General features: G+C 54.1%; 1 protein-coding gene across 2 annotated transcripts in view; it reads right to left on the bottom strand.

Moving 5' to 3' along the window:
- Positions 1-8,866, bottom strand: part of ACTL8 (actin like 8) — a 78,023-nt gene extending 69,157 nt beyond the window's left edge. The window contains exon 1 of one of the 2 annotated variants that reach the window (XM_086364617.1): positions 8,663-8,866. The gene's annotated coding sequence lies outside the window, so the exon portion shown is untranslated. Of the gene's footprint in view, positions 1-5,429; positions 5,626-8,662 lie in introns of those variants that run through there. The other variant, XM_086364624.1, reaches the window with a different exon arrangement.
- Positions 8,867-12,813: the final 3,947 nt, after the last annotated feature.

Genomic DNA, 12,813 nt, shown 5'->3' with positions numbered 1-12,813 from the left:
CCCCGCCCCACGCACGGACCAGGGAGTGCCGACACCTGGGGCCAGGTGAGTCTCTGCCGTGGGGAAGGGCACCCTGTGCGGCGTGATGGGTTCATTAGCACCCCGGCCTCTACCCAGCAGACGTCAGCAGCACTCCTGCCATCCTCCCGGTCCTCCCGTCTGACAACCCCAAGTTCTGACAACCAAAGTCCCCTGAAGGGCAAAAAAAAAAACATGGTAAAGACTACTAGGCTAGAGAGATAAAAGCCATTAAACAACAAGCCTGATCTCACTGTCCCCGTTTCAAACCGTCCCTGGCACCATCGCCCTCGGCATGGACCCCAAGCTCCGTGGCTTGACATTCAAGGCTCTGCCCCATCAATGCTCACCATCCCCTGCCCCACGTCTAACCCTCCAGCAGCAACACAGCACAGGTCATCCCGCCCAGAAGCCTTCCTTGCTCCTGGCCTGCCATCCTCCCAGTCCTCCCGTCTGCTCCTGGCCTGCCGTCCTCTCGGTCCTCCCGTCTGCTCCTGGCCTGCCGTCCTCCCGGTCCTCCCGTCTGCTCCTGGCCTGCCGTCCTCCGGGTCCTCCCGTCTGCCTGCCTTCTGCCAGTTCGTGTTTAGAGTCCACGCAGATGTTACCCCCTCCAGGAAGCCTTCCCTGCTACTCCCCACCCCGAGGAAGTTGCACACTCTCTGTGCTCCCACGCCCCGTATCACACTCCATCGTATCTAACTCCAACTAAGCGCTCTGTAGGCAGGACCATGTTGCGGTCACCTGCTTGCCCAGGCCAGCCTTCACCCGCAGGGAACTTTCAACAGAATGAGTGGCTCAGACAGCAAAGAATCTGCCTGCAGTTCAGGAGACCCAGGTTCGATCCTTGGGTTGGGAAGATCCCCTGGAGAAGAGCATAGCAACCCACTCAAGTATTCTTGCCTGGAGAATCCCATGGACAGAGAAGCCTGGCGGGCTACAGTCCATAGGGTTGCAAAGAGTCGGGCACGACTGAGCAACTAATACTTTCTCTGCCTCCTACTGAAAGGGGACTCACTCTTTCCTTTGGTCAAGAAGGGAAATCCAGGGCGGCTTCCGTGGCGGCTCAGAGGTAAAGAGCCCACCTGCCAGTGCAGGAGACGCAGGTTCGATCCCTGATCCAGAAAGATGCCATATGCCGCAGAGCAACCAAGCCCGTGACCCCCAACTACTGATCCTGTGCCCTAGAGTCCTGCTCCACAGCGAGAGAAACCCCTGCAGAGAGCAGGCCGGGCACCGCAGCTGCAGAGTGGCCCCTGCTCTCCACAACAGAGCAACAGACACCCGGCACAGCCAAAGATAAACGAACAATTAAAAAAAAAAAAAAAGAGGAGAAATCCAGAGCTCAAGAGGATCCCCGATAAACTCGATCAGGACCAGACTCTCAGGGAAAGACAGAGGGGCCTCGGGGAAGGACAGAAGGGCCGCACACCACGGCTGGCCACCTGAGCAAGGGGCCAACCAGACGCTGTGAGCACACCGAGGGCCCTGGCACCCCAGCGAGCTCTGCCGCCAGCTTCCGAGGCCTCAGCCAGCTCCACGCCTCGTGGCTCTGCTTCCGTCCTTTGCTACTGGATCTGGGACACATCGCCAAAACTCACCGTCATTGTGATAGAAAATACGAGAGAAGTCACTGTCTCATTAACCCTGCTGACGGCCCTGGGAGCTTACGCTCCGACTCTGCGAGCAGGAAGCCACGGCTCAGACTCACCAGGCCCTCCGCTGGTAAACCACAGAGCTCTGCCTCAACTCGGGTTTCCTGCCGCGGACACCCACCACCCCCTACACCTCTCAGATGGAAGCCCCCAGCCTTCTGTTCTTTTGGGCAGGGGTGGCGGGCAGAAGGGAAAACAGGAATAAGATGAAGGAACACCGAGCTCTAAGCCTTCCAGCACCCAAGGCCTGGGCGTGAGCCCAGAAACCCTGGAGAGGGCCTCCCACTAACGAGAAACTGGGACGAAAAGATGAAATCGGACCCTTAAAAAAGCCTCTCCAAGCCTGCGGGGGATTCACTGTGCCCTCTGAACCATCCTTTCCAGAGGGGACTCACCAGACTCTCCTTCCAGGCGAGAGGCCCCAGGGAAGGGAGGTGGGGGGGCACCGGGAGGGGCTCGGAGTGGCCAGACTCCAGGCCGGGAGCTCCCACCACCGAGCCGGACCTTCCCGCAGGTTGAGGTGGGAGAACCACGGGGGCAGGAACATGCAGTGTGACCGAGGGAACCCGGAGGCTCCCCTGCCCACCCCCACCCCTCACCCACGCCACCCACTTCTGGTGGTCTCAGCGCTGCTGTGACCTATAACCTTCCATGCCTGGGTTGGCTTGTTCACCACCCGTCTCCCCCCTCACTATTTTAGATGCCCTGAGACCCCTCTGGATGGGGTCAGCACAATGGAAGTTCATTCTAAGACCTAAACCCCACCGTCATTCAAAGCTCACAGGCGCCAGTGCCTTTTCCCAGCGCCCACCCCATCACAGGGTCTTTCATGCCCCAGTGGGGTACCAGGGAAAGTCCTAGACCCTCACTCCAGCCCCAAAAGCCTCCCCTCCCCAGAGGCGCCCTAGTGTGGCTCGGAAGGGGAACCAAGGGATCAGAGACCCGCTCCTGCCGGGAGTCTCTCTCCCGCATGCTCACGCTGACCTTTCCCGTCCCAGAGATGGAGACCGAGTCCCTGGTCCACACAGCAGATCACAGAAGCCGGCTACCGCGGAGCCGGAAGCCCCTGCAAGGCCGATTCTCCCCTCCACAGCCGCCAGCAGCCCAAAGGAACAAGTTGCAGGAACACCCAGGCTGAGGCCTGGCAGGGTGGGGGCGGGGGGGGGGGGGGGTGGCCACCCAGGGAGAAAGCGTCCCTGAGGACAGGCCCTACCTCAGGGCTCAGCTCCTCACATCAGCATCGGTCCCTCCATCCCCAGGGACTCCAGACACTCCAACAAAAAGGTCCCCCTCAAAGTGCCTGGCAGGGAAAGGGGCCCAGCACCAGAGTTAGCTGTCCGGAGGGGAGCCAGGGCCCCGGGAGGGCGGAATCCCGATGGCTCCTGGCCCCGGGTGTCAGCCAAGGAGAGAGAGTGTGGCCGGCTGTGGGCCCAGGCATGTGCCCCGAGTTTACAGGGCCTGAGACAGAGGGGCAGGCGAGTTTGTGCTTGACCGCGAGGTGGGCACGGAAGGCCAGGGAGGAACGGACAGCGACCACAGAGAGACCTCCAGCCAAGCAGGCCAGGGGCTGTGTGTCTTCAGGTCTCAGGCCCAAGCCCTGCCTCTGGGGGTCTGGACCCTGGGAACCACCCTCTCTGGGGTCGGGTAAATTATCTCCACTGTCAGTGCTGTTTGAATCCTTTTCAGCAAGAACCCCCATCTCCCCAGCTCACCCCAGCCACCAGGAACCCGAGTTTGCCCCCAAAGTACAGTCTTGCCCTCAGGATGAAGGAAGGGGGCTGGACTTCAGGAGCCCCTGGCATCCCGGTGACCTCAGAGGAGTCCCTCGGCCACCTCAAACCTTCCCATCCAAGACAAAAGATATCACCTCCAGCCCCACATGTGGAGGGCATAAAATAAGCCAAGCACCAGAACAAAGCCGTATATTATAAGAGAACAAGGCTGGGCCCACATTCTCAAACACCTTTATTCTCGGTGTTCCTCTGGGACGGACTCTTGGTAATTAATCGTCCCATTTCAGAGATGAAGCTATGGAAGCCCAGGGGTGTTATACTGCTGGTCACACAGCGTCTATTAGCAGGACTCTGGCCCAAAGAGGCTGCTGCCTCTGACCAGGAGCCTGCCTCAGGCCCCAGAGGAGGACAGAGCGGAGCAGAGGAAGCAGAAGCGTGCATTAAGCGCGTGCATTAAGCGCCTGCAGCGTGCATTCAGGATCATGCTGAAATGCCACGGCCCCCAAGCTTCCAGTGCAGAGGACGCTCGTCTTCCTCCCTCTGCAGTGAAGGGGGCCCACGCAGCCCAGCCCCCCAGCCCAGCCCCCCACAGGGATCTGGGTCACTGCGATAAGGACATCTGCAACCTTATTTAAAAGTCACTACCGCACAATTAGAGGCACTTACCCCCTCAGAGCCATCCTTCTCCTCCGATCGGTTTTATAGCCAGTAATAACTCTTGTAAATTCCTCAACAGATGGAAATTTTATTTGACTAATCATGGCCGTTGACTTGCTGGGGTGCAGTGGCTCGGGGCTCAGGCTGGCAGGGTGCCAGCTGAGGTGATTGTCAAGGGGCTGGGCGAAGAGCCCAGAAGCCAAGGCCACCCTGTGGGTCCACTCCCCAGAGGAAAGCCCCAAGACAGTGTCGGGAAGTGCCAGGCACTGAGAAGCAGTGGGCAGCTGCGCTCTGCCTTTTCTGGGTCCAGAGGTGCCTCTGGACAGGGTGCTGAGACCTTGTCCACCCCTCTAGGCTCTATCTCTGGACACATGGGAGCTGGTGCCAGGGAGAAACTGGAACACCCAGGCGTAAACCCCCAACTAAACCAGCATTTTGGCTGCACTGCCCCATGCACACCTACCCCATGCCAAAGGCCGCATGGGCATCATCCCATTCAGTCCTGCCAACAATTCTGTAGATGCGTGTGAACATTCCCATTTCACAGATTTCCAAACAGATGCCAGAGCACGTGCAACAGCCACGAAGCTGAGTGCCACCTCCATCTCAGGGACGTGAAGGCTGGTGCCCCTCCCCCCAACTCACACGGGCCAAGCAATCCTTCTAAGACCCACACTGAATCCCATCGCTGCTACAAAAAAAAAAAAAAACACCCCATGAAACTCCCAGTAATTCCTCAGCACTCTCCAGACAAAGTCAAAGTCCATTAGCCTGGCCTTCACAATGGAACTGATTAGAGGTATCTATCCAAGAAATATGAAAACATATCACACAGAAAATCTTGTCCATTTGACAATATGTATGGCAAATTACTCATAACAGCCCTAAATTGGAAATATCAACAGGAAATGGATAAACAATCTTATGATCTATATGTACAATGGATATCCCTTTCCAACCGACAGGAGGGAAAAAGCACACCGCAATTTGAACAGAGCAAGTTTCATGTAAACAATTATCAACTATAACAGCAGACTGCATTAACAAGGCCTAGCTAGAGAGAAGTAAAGAGAACTTTAGAGAATAGTACCAAGGAAAAACCCCCAAGGTCTAACACAGACCCTGATGGACACAGCCTCCACCACCACGACGTGGATCGAACAAGGCCCCCGAGAGCACCCCTCCCCCAGGATGAGAGCCCGCCCAAAGAGGAGCCCCCCCTAGACTGCAGGAGAACCCCTACGGAAGAATGCCCACACACTCCCCCCAGCACGGGCACCCGGACCTCACTGAGGGGCACGCCTGTGGCTCGGGCGGTAGGCACCGCACACCCGCGTAACTTGCTAGAAATCCAGCCTGGGGGACTCACCGGAAGTCTGCCGTGAGGAACGCCACACGGGAGGCTCACACGAGGCGTCTCACCAGAATCACCCCACGACAAAACCGCCCTTAAAGGGATGCGGCGTGTTCCAGCTGCTACACCACGGCTGCAGAGACCCGGCACGGGAGACGCCGCGCACGCGCACTGGAGACGTCGCACGTGCTCAGGAGCCCGCGCAGAACGGGGGGCGGGGGCGGGGGCGGGGGCGGGGGGGGGGGCGCGGGGCGAGCGGCTCTCCGGCGCTCTCTACAGGCTGAAGCTGAGCTTGCCTTGTGGCCGGGGCTGGGGGGTAGGAATTTAAAGGGCCCAGCTTTACTTTCAGTCCGCAGGCAAGAAGGGTGAGTTTATCCAGCATATCCATTTCTTTGATGACTCAGCTTCCACGTGAGCCCTTCTCACGTGGAACCGCACCCCTGTATGACAACACAACTCTTTATTTCTACCTAAGAAGACACAGCTATCCTTCTTACAAGCAAAGTTCTCACCCTCTCCATAAAATGAAACCAACAGCCCCACAGTCGTAAGACTGTATTTGCTGCTGCTGCTGCTGCTAAGTCGCTTCAGTCGTGTCTGACTCTGTGTGACCCCATAGACGGCAGCCCACCAGGCTCCTCTGTCCCCGGGATTCTCCAGGCAAGAATACTGGAGTAGGTTGCCATTTCCTTCTCCAATGCATGAAAGTGAAAAGTGAAAGTGACGTCACTCAAGACTGTACTTCAGTTCAGTTCAGTCATGCAGTCGTGTCTGACTCTTTGCGACCCCATGAATCGCAGCACGCCAGGCCTCCCTGTCCATCACCAACTCCCGGAGTTCACCCAGACTCACATCCATCGAGTCAGTGATGCCATCCAGCAATCTCATCCTCTGTCGTCCCCTTCTCCTCCTGCCACCAATTACCCCTCAAATTCAGTCACAGTTCCACAGAATATTGTTGCCTAAAGACTATACTTTAAAGCTAGGTTCCAAAAACTTGCATGCGAAATAAAACTGGAAAGGGGAGAAAACGAAACAGTTGCAAAGTGCGCTTATTCCACGTATTCATTCAGAAACTGCCTAAATAACCTCGGGGTGGGTCCATGGACCAAACAGGTCCACCGTGAGTCAGACGGGAGCCAAGACTCTATTACCCATCATAAGCCCCCACTTTGACGTATGGCCCACAGTGGCACTGCAGGTCCCTGGGGATTAGTGTGAATTCAGAGCCTGTGCCTAGTAATTCAAGAACCATGTGGGCGTTTCCTGTGCCCCAATGCACAGCCACTCTGGCAAATGGCTGCCAGTCCCTGTGGGGCAGATTTGGAGGAACAGTTACAGCAAGTACTCGCGGCAATGATGCAGGCTCCTTCTTCCACAGGACCTGGCCTCCAGAGGGCTTCTGGGCCTGGGCAGCAACGTGGATCCAGAATCTGCAGGTTTCATGTAATACATCCAGCCCAACATGCCTGTCTCCCCAAGCCCTTCAATGCCGTCTTCCACATCACACCCCCACTAACTGTACTACTGAGTCCAGATTTCAGTGAGTCAACCAGGTGAACTGTCAGAGCCAGCCTCCAGTGCACATGCTAACAATCAAACCCAGAATCTCTAGTCAGGGCACCCACATCAATGAATTCAGCCCAGCACGGTGCGATGCTCTGCCCTCTTGGTCAAAAACTCTTGTAATAAACTCCCACACACGTTTCCCACATTTCTACCGATATATATTAGCAAAGTGTGGCAATTCTTTTGCATTTTCCCTCATAAGTCACCAATCACCAAGGAATGGACTGAGATTTGACCCTTAAAGTCTAGTGACAAGACAGGGTGGTTATGGTGAATCTTAAGGAAAACAGGCATCCCCTTTCAGGGTACCTGCCTCCACTGAGGTTATTACCCGGTTTTTAAGCAGAGGAAGAACAGCCTCCTCAGACACTGGAAGGAAACCTCCCACCACCCATACGGGATGCTCACCGCCACTTGGAGGTTTCAGACCATCAGTTTCATCTGGGTCCCACAGATGTCCCCATCCCACGTTTCAGGACCCCCTTCTTTCCCAATTAATGCCCTAATTTCCACATGAACAATGTGAATTCAACTGTGGTTATAATTCAGCAACCAGCACAATTAAATTTTTTATTTGATTTTCAGCAATATCAGCCCTGGGGCTGCAAGAAATAAGAACTTCTGTAAAGGGCTGTCATGGGAACTCTCTGGTTCTCACACCACATGAGAAGAGGGAGTTAATGGACCTGAGCTTGTTGTTTTCTCTGTGTAAGTACTCGAGCCCTCCAACGAATCCACCCCACCCCACAGTCCTTATAGCCATCGTTACTGCCCTAACAGTCAAGGGCAGTATCACTCAGGCTCCCGAGGGATGTAGCGCTTTATCTCAACCCACCACGCGTAATATCTCCATTAATTGTATGGCCACTACACGCCTTGGGTTACCAGCATTCCATTTCCCATTAGCAAGGGCTCATGCTCAAGCCCAAAGACACGAGGAAACTAATCCATAAATCTCATATTTACAGGTCAATCTCCTGTTATCTCTCCTGAAACCAATTCTATATTGGTTTGGGTCCAACTGAGAAAAAGAAATCACACAGTAATTTTAACAGGGAACGTTTCAAATGAAGAATTATTCAACTGTAGCAGGGGACTGAACCAACAAACAAGGGCTAATAGAAAGAACTACAGTTAATGTAAGAACAGCAGCTGTAAGAAACGGCACAACCCACAGAGCTGGGATTGAGCCTCAGAGCATCCACCACTCACCACTCAGATACAGTCCCCAAGGAAGAGCCTCTCAGGGCCTTGGCAAATGTCCAGAGAGAGCCCCCAGGACTGAGGAGGAGCCCTAAAGAAAGATCCCCCCAAAACCATGGCCAATACAGAGCCCCCGGGGAGCACCCTGATCTCGGGGCTAATATGGAGCAGAGAGTCGCCCAAAAAACAAACCTCCCACCAGGCTGAGACAGAACCCTAAATGGTGGAGAGCCCCAGCCCAAAGAAGACCTCCCACCCAGAGCTGAGACACAGCCCCCAAGTAAGAGCCCCCTCCTAAACCTTAAGTAAAACCCCCAGAAAAAGCCCCTGGGCAGAGCCCCCCAAAGCAGTGCCCACACACACCCCCAGCGCGGGCACCCGGGCCTCACCAAGGGGCACGCCTGTGGCTCGGGCAGAAAGCTGGTCCGTGCCACACACCTATGTAACTTGCTAGAAATCCAGCCTGGGGGACTCACCGGAAGTCCACTCTGAGGGATGGCACACGGGCTGCTCACAGGCGTCTCACCAGAGTCACCCCACTACAAAACCACACTTAAAGGGATGGTGGGTGTCAGCTGCTACACCACGGCGGCAAAGACCGGGCGGGAAACACCACGCACGCGCACGGCAGACGCCGCACGTGCTCAGGGACCCGCACGCACGCACGCATGAAGCCAGGGGGCGGGGTGAGGCGGGGGCGGGGCCAGCCAGGGGGCGGGGCGAGCGGCCGTGCGCCTCTCCAGCGCCCCCTACTGGCTGAGGCTGAGCTTGCTGTGTGGCCGGGGTCGGGAGTGGGGGCGGGGTGCGGGGGGGGGTAGATTTAAAGGGCCCAGCTTCACTTTCCGTCCGCAGGCAAGAAGGGTGAGTTTAGAACTACAGAGCAATGGTGAATAGCCAGCAAGCAGTGAAATATCACCCAGCAATGAAAAAGACGGAACTACTAATACAGGGATTAATCTTCTAGGTATTATGTGGGGTGAAGGAAACCAGATAGAAAACGGAACATTCTGTATGCTCCTATTTATATTAAGTTCAAATACAGGCAAGCTAATCTACAATGACAGAAATTTTAAAAACAGGATAGAGACATTTTACTGAAAAGGGGCACAATGGAGCTTTCTGGGGTAATGAAAATATTCTCTGTTGTGATTGGGGTGGTGGTAACACAGCCATTTACATTTGTGGAAAACCTTCATATAGAACCGTCAGTATCTGTGCATTTAACTGAAGATAAACTACAACTCAAATTTTAAAAATTCAGTTCAGTTCAGTTGCTCAGTCGTGTCCGACTCTTTGCGAGTAGCCCCCCCCCCCCCAATTTTTGGCTTCAAATTCAGTCACTGTGCACTGCTTGTGCACAGTAAGTAAACATGTTTGCATAAATAAACGTGTGCTCCAGTGTTCTTGCCTGGAGAATCCCAGGGACAGAGGAGCCTGGTGGGCTGCCGTCTGTGGGGTCACACAGAGTCGGGCACGACTGAAGTGACCTAGCAGCAGCACGGATCTTATTCTCATATCTAATTTGACAATCCCCCCAAATGATTAAGCTACTGGTCTGCCTTTCTGGGCTCCCATATCCCTTAGCTCTTAGCTCAGTCATAGCTTGTACTGTGCTGATGTTCACTGCAGAAGGGCCAGATGGACTATCAGAGGGACCAGCATGTTGTGAGCGCTCTGTGCTTCCCTCTGTTTCCAACAGATGCCTCACAGCCTATGCGGTCGTTACTGCTAGCAACCCCATCTTACAGATGAGGAAACTGAGGTGCAGTTTGTCCACACTCTTAACCACTTTGTCTTGAGTCAGACTGTCGGAAGTTCGTATCCCAGCTCCCCCAACTTGCTAACTGTGAGTGATGGGCCAGACAACTGGTTACTCTGAGCCTTATCCTTCTCTTCTCTGAAATGGGGATGATATTTGCCCCCTTGGGTTGTCATAAGGTACAAGTGGTTTATCCACATAGGCTATTTATCACAGTGTCCGTTTGTGGACACATGTTCACCATGAATAAACAATTCATCGATTCTAAGACCCACATGTTTTCACATACTTAAAAACAGCTTGTGTCTTGCAGTCCATGGCATCTCACAATCTCCTTGGACAACGGCTGTGCTGACACAGTCGTCACAGCCTGTGCAGGAGGAAACCCGATCAAAAGGGTTCGTATTGCCGTCACTTCCACGTCTATGTAAGTATCAAATAGCTCTTTCCATAAGAATAAAAAAATACAGTGAGCTGAGAAAGCATCATGTCATACTTCAGTTGGCAGTCACTTTTCTTTCTTGGTGGTACATAAATTAATGGTGTATCTTACAGTTGATGGTTTCTCAGATTTGATGAAATGCAGTACAGTGTTATCATCACAGGCCTGTCTGTCTTCCCCCAGAAGATGATTAGATTATTGTTCCCTATTCTTCTTGCTTCCCTATTAGAAAGTTAGACATCTGTGCCTTTGCCCTGTGACTTTGCAGTGCCTCCCACTAAGTAGAAAAGGAAATTCCCCCCGCCCCATCAGTGCAGAGTTTGGCCATGTAACTTGCCCCAGAATTTGAGAAGCAGGTCAGTGCACCAATTTCAGCATGAAGGCTTAGAGGATACTGTATATTTATGCCCAGTCATGGAAGCAGAACTAAGTAGCCACCGTTAGAAGGCGATGGAGACAAGGGAAGCCATACTGGACCCAACCTGCAGCCTGAAGCAGAGCCATTCCAGCCGACCCAACCACTGTGAGCAAGAGGAATAATTGCTTAGAGTTATAAGCCACTGAGATTGGGGGGACTATTTGTTACACGGCATTAACATAGCAGCAATAGCTAGTATACTCTCTACACTATGAGCGCTTTGAGGGCAAGGCCCAGAGTCCATTTACATCTGTGTCTCCAGTATCCAAACTGGTACTTGGACATAGCGGGTGCAGAGGGTATATTCAGAGAGATATCAGAGGTGGGAAACGGCCAGGTCTGGAGTTAAACAGATCTAGATTCAAATCTCAGCTCTGCGACTTAGAAGATGGGTGACCTTGGGAGAGTAGTCTAGAGTTCCTAAGTCTCAGTTTCCTCATCTATAGCATGGAGCCTCATACCCCAGGTGCAATGAGAAGGGAAGCTAAGGGTGTACAGGGGTTTCACTCAGTACCCTGTAGCAGCAGGCTCTCCAGATGCACACCAGTTCCCTCTCTTCGTGATCAAGTACATAACTGAGACCCTTGTAACCCATTTCTACATTCTAGAACCTTCCAGAACACTCTCAGATGTTCCTGGTACATGGCAGGCAGGATCTGGCTAGGAGGAGACATCCCTGAGATGGATGGTCTGGCAGAAGCCAAGACAGACAGTTTCCAAGCTGATCCCAGCAGTCCCCCAGGGACCCTTTTGCTGCTGCTAAGTCACTTCAGTCGTGTCTGACTCTGTGTGACCCCATATACGGCAGCCCACCAGGCTCCCCCGTCCCTGGGATTCTCCAGGCAAGAACACTGGAGTGGGTTGCCATTTCCTTCTCCAATGCATGAAAGTGAAAAGTGAAAGGGAAGTCGCTCAGTCGTGTCTGACCCTCAGTGACCCCATGGACTGCAGCCTACCAGGCTCCTCCGTCCATGGGATTTTCCAGGCAGGAGTACTGGAGTTGGAGTGCCATTGCCTTCTCTGAGGGACCCTTTTAACTGATTCTATTTCCAGCCTACCTGATACCCAGCTGCCCATGTTAATGCCAGACTCAAACCTGGCAGACTCTGTATTCCCCCAGAATTGTCTTCTCCAGTTATTCCCTGTGGAAACACAAAGGTAGATAAGCCGGGGGTGACAGGGTGGCCCATCCGGCCCAGGCAGGGGCAAAGGCGGGTCAGCTCTCCTGGCAGTCGGTCAACCAGCCCAAGGGGGCTATGCACACAGGAGGCCTCTGGACCAGGGCATCCCAGGACACCCACCGGAGGCTCCACCCTGGGGGAGAGTGCTCAGCAAGGAGGCTGGATTCCAGGCCTGAGTCTGGCACAGCCTGCTGTGTGACCTGAGGCAGGCTCCTTAACCTCTCTGTGCCTCCATTACGCTTGTCTCTACAATGAGTAATATCTAGGAATTTTCCATGGTTCAGGTTACAGCCCCATCTAAGAAGCTGGGGGAAGCCATGGACAGCCTCCCAAGAATAATGCATCTAACTTCAGTTGTCCAGGACCTGGGAGCAGACGACCCAAGGGAGCCATCTGGTGGGTACTGAGAGCCCTGGGCTCCCTGGAATGTTGAAACCGGAGGCCCAGGGGCTTACCTCCCACTCAGACCCTCTTTGATATCTCTCTACCAAGAAGCCTCAAGAGGGCCAGGGAAACAAAGCCCAGTGGGCCTTCCTCCTGGGCCTCTTTCTTGGTCGCCTCAGAGATACCGTGGTTCCTGGCCTCTCCATTCCTGCTCGTTAATTGTCTCTTTGTTGCCATGGTTTTTCTGAGCCTTCCACAGACAGCAGGCCCAGAAACAAGCAGTGAATCAGATCATCAGCTGCTCTTGTGCTGAAGGGTCTTCAGAGGTGACCTACACACACACACACACACACGTGCACACACGTGCACACACACGCATGCACACGCACATATACACATGTGCGTGCATGCAAGTGTACATGTGTGCGTGTGCATGCACATAC

The sequence above is a fragment of the Bos grunniens genome, chromosome 2 (genome assembly GCF_055505025.1).
Source record: "Bos grunniens cultivar Pamir isolate PY7600 chromosome 2, Bosgru_T2T1.0, whole genome shotgun sequence".
Lineage (NCBI taxonomy): Eukaryota > Metazoa > Chordata > Mammalia > Artiodactyla > Bovidae > Bos > Bos grunniens.
This window is presented reverse-complemented; position numbering and strand designations above follow the sequence as displayed.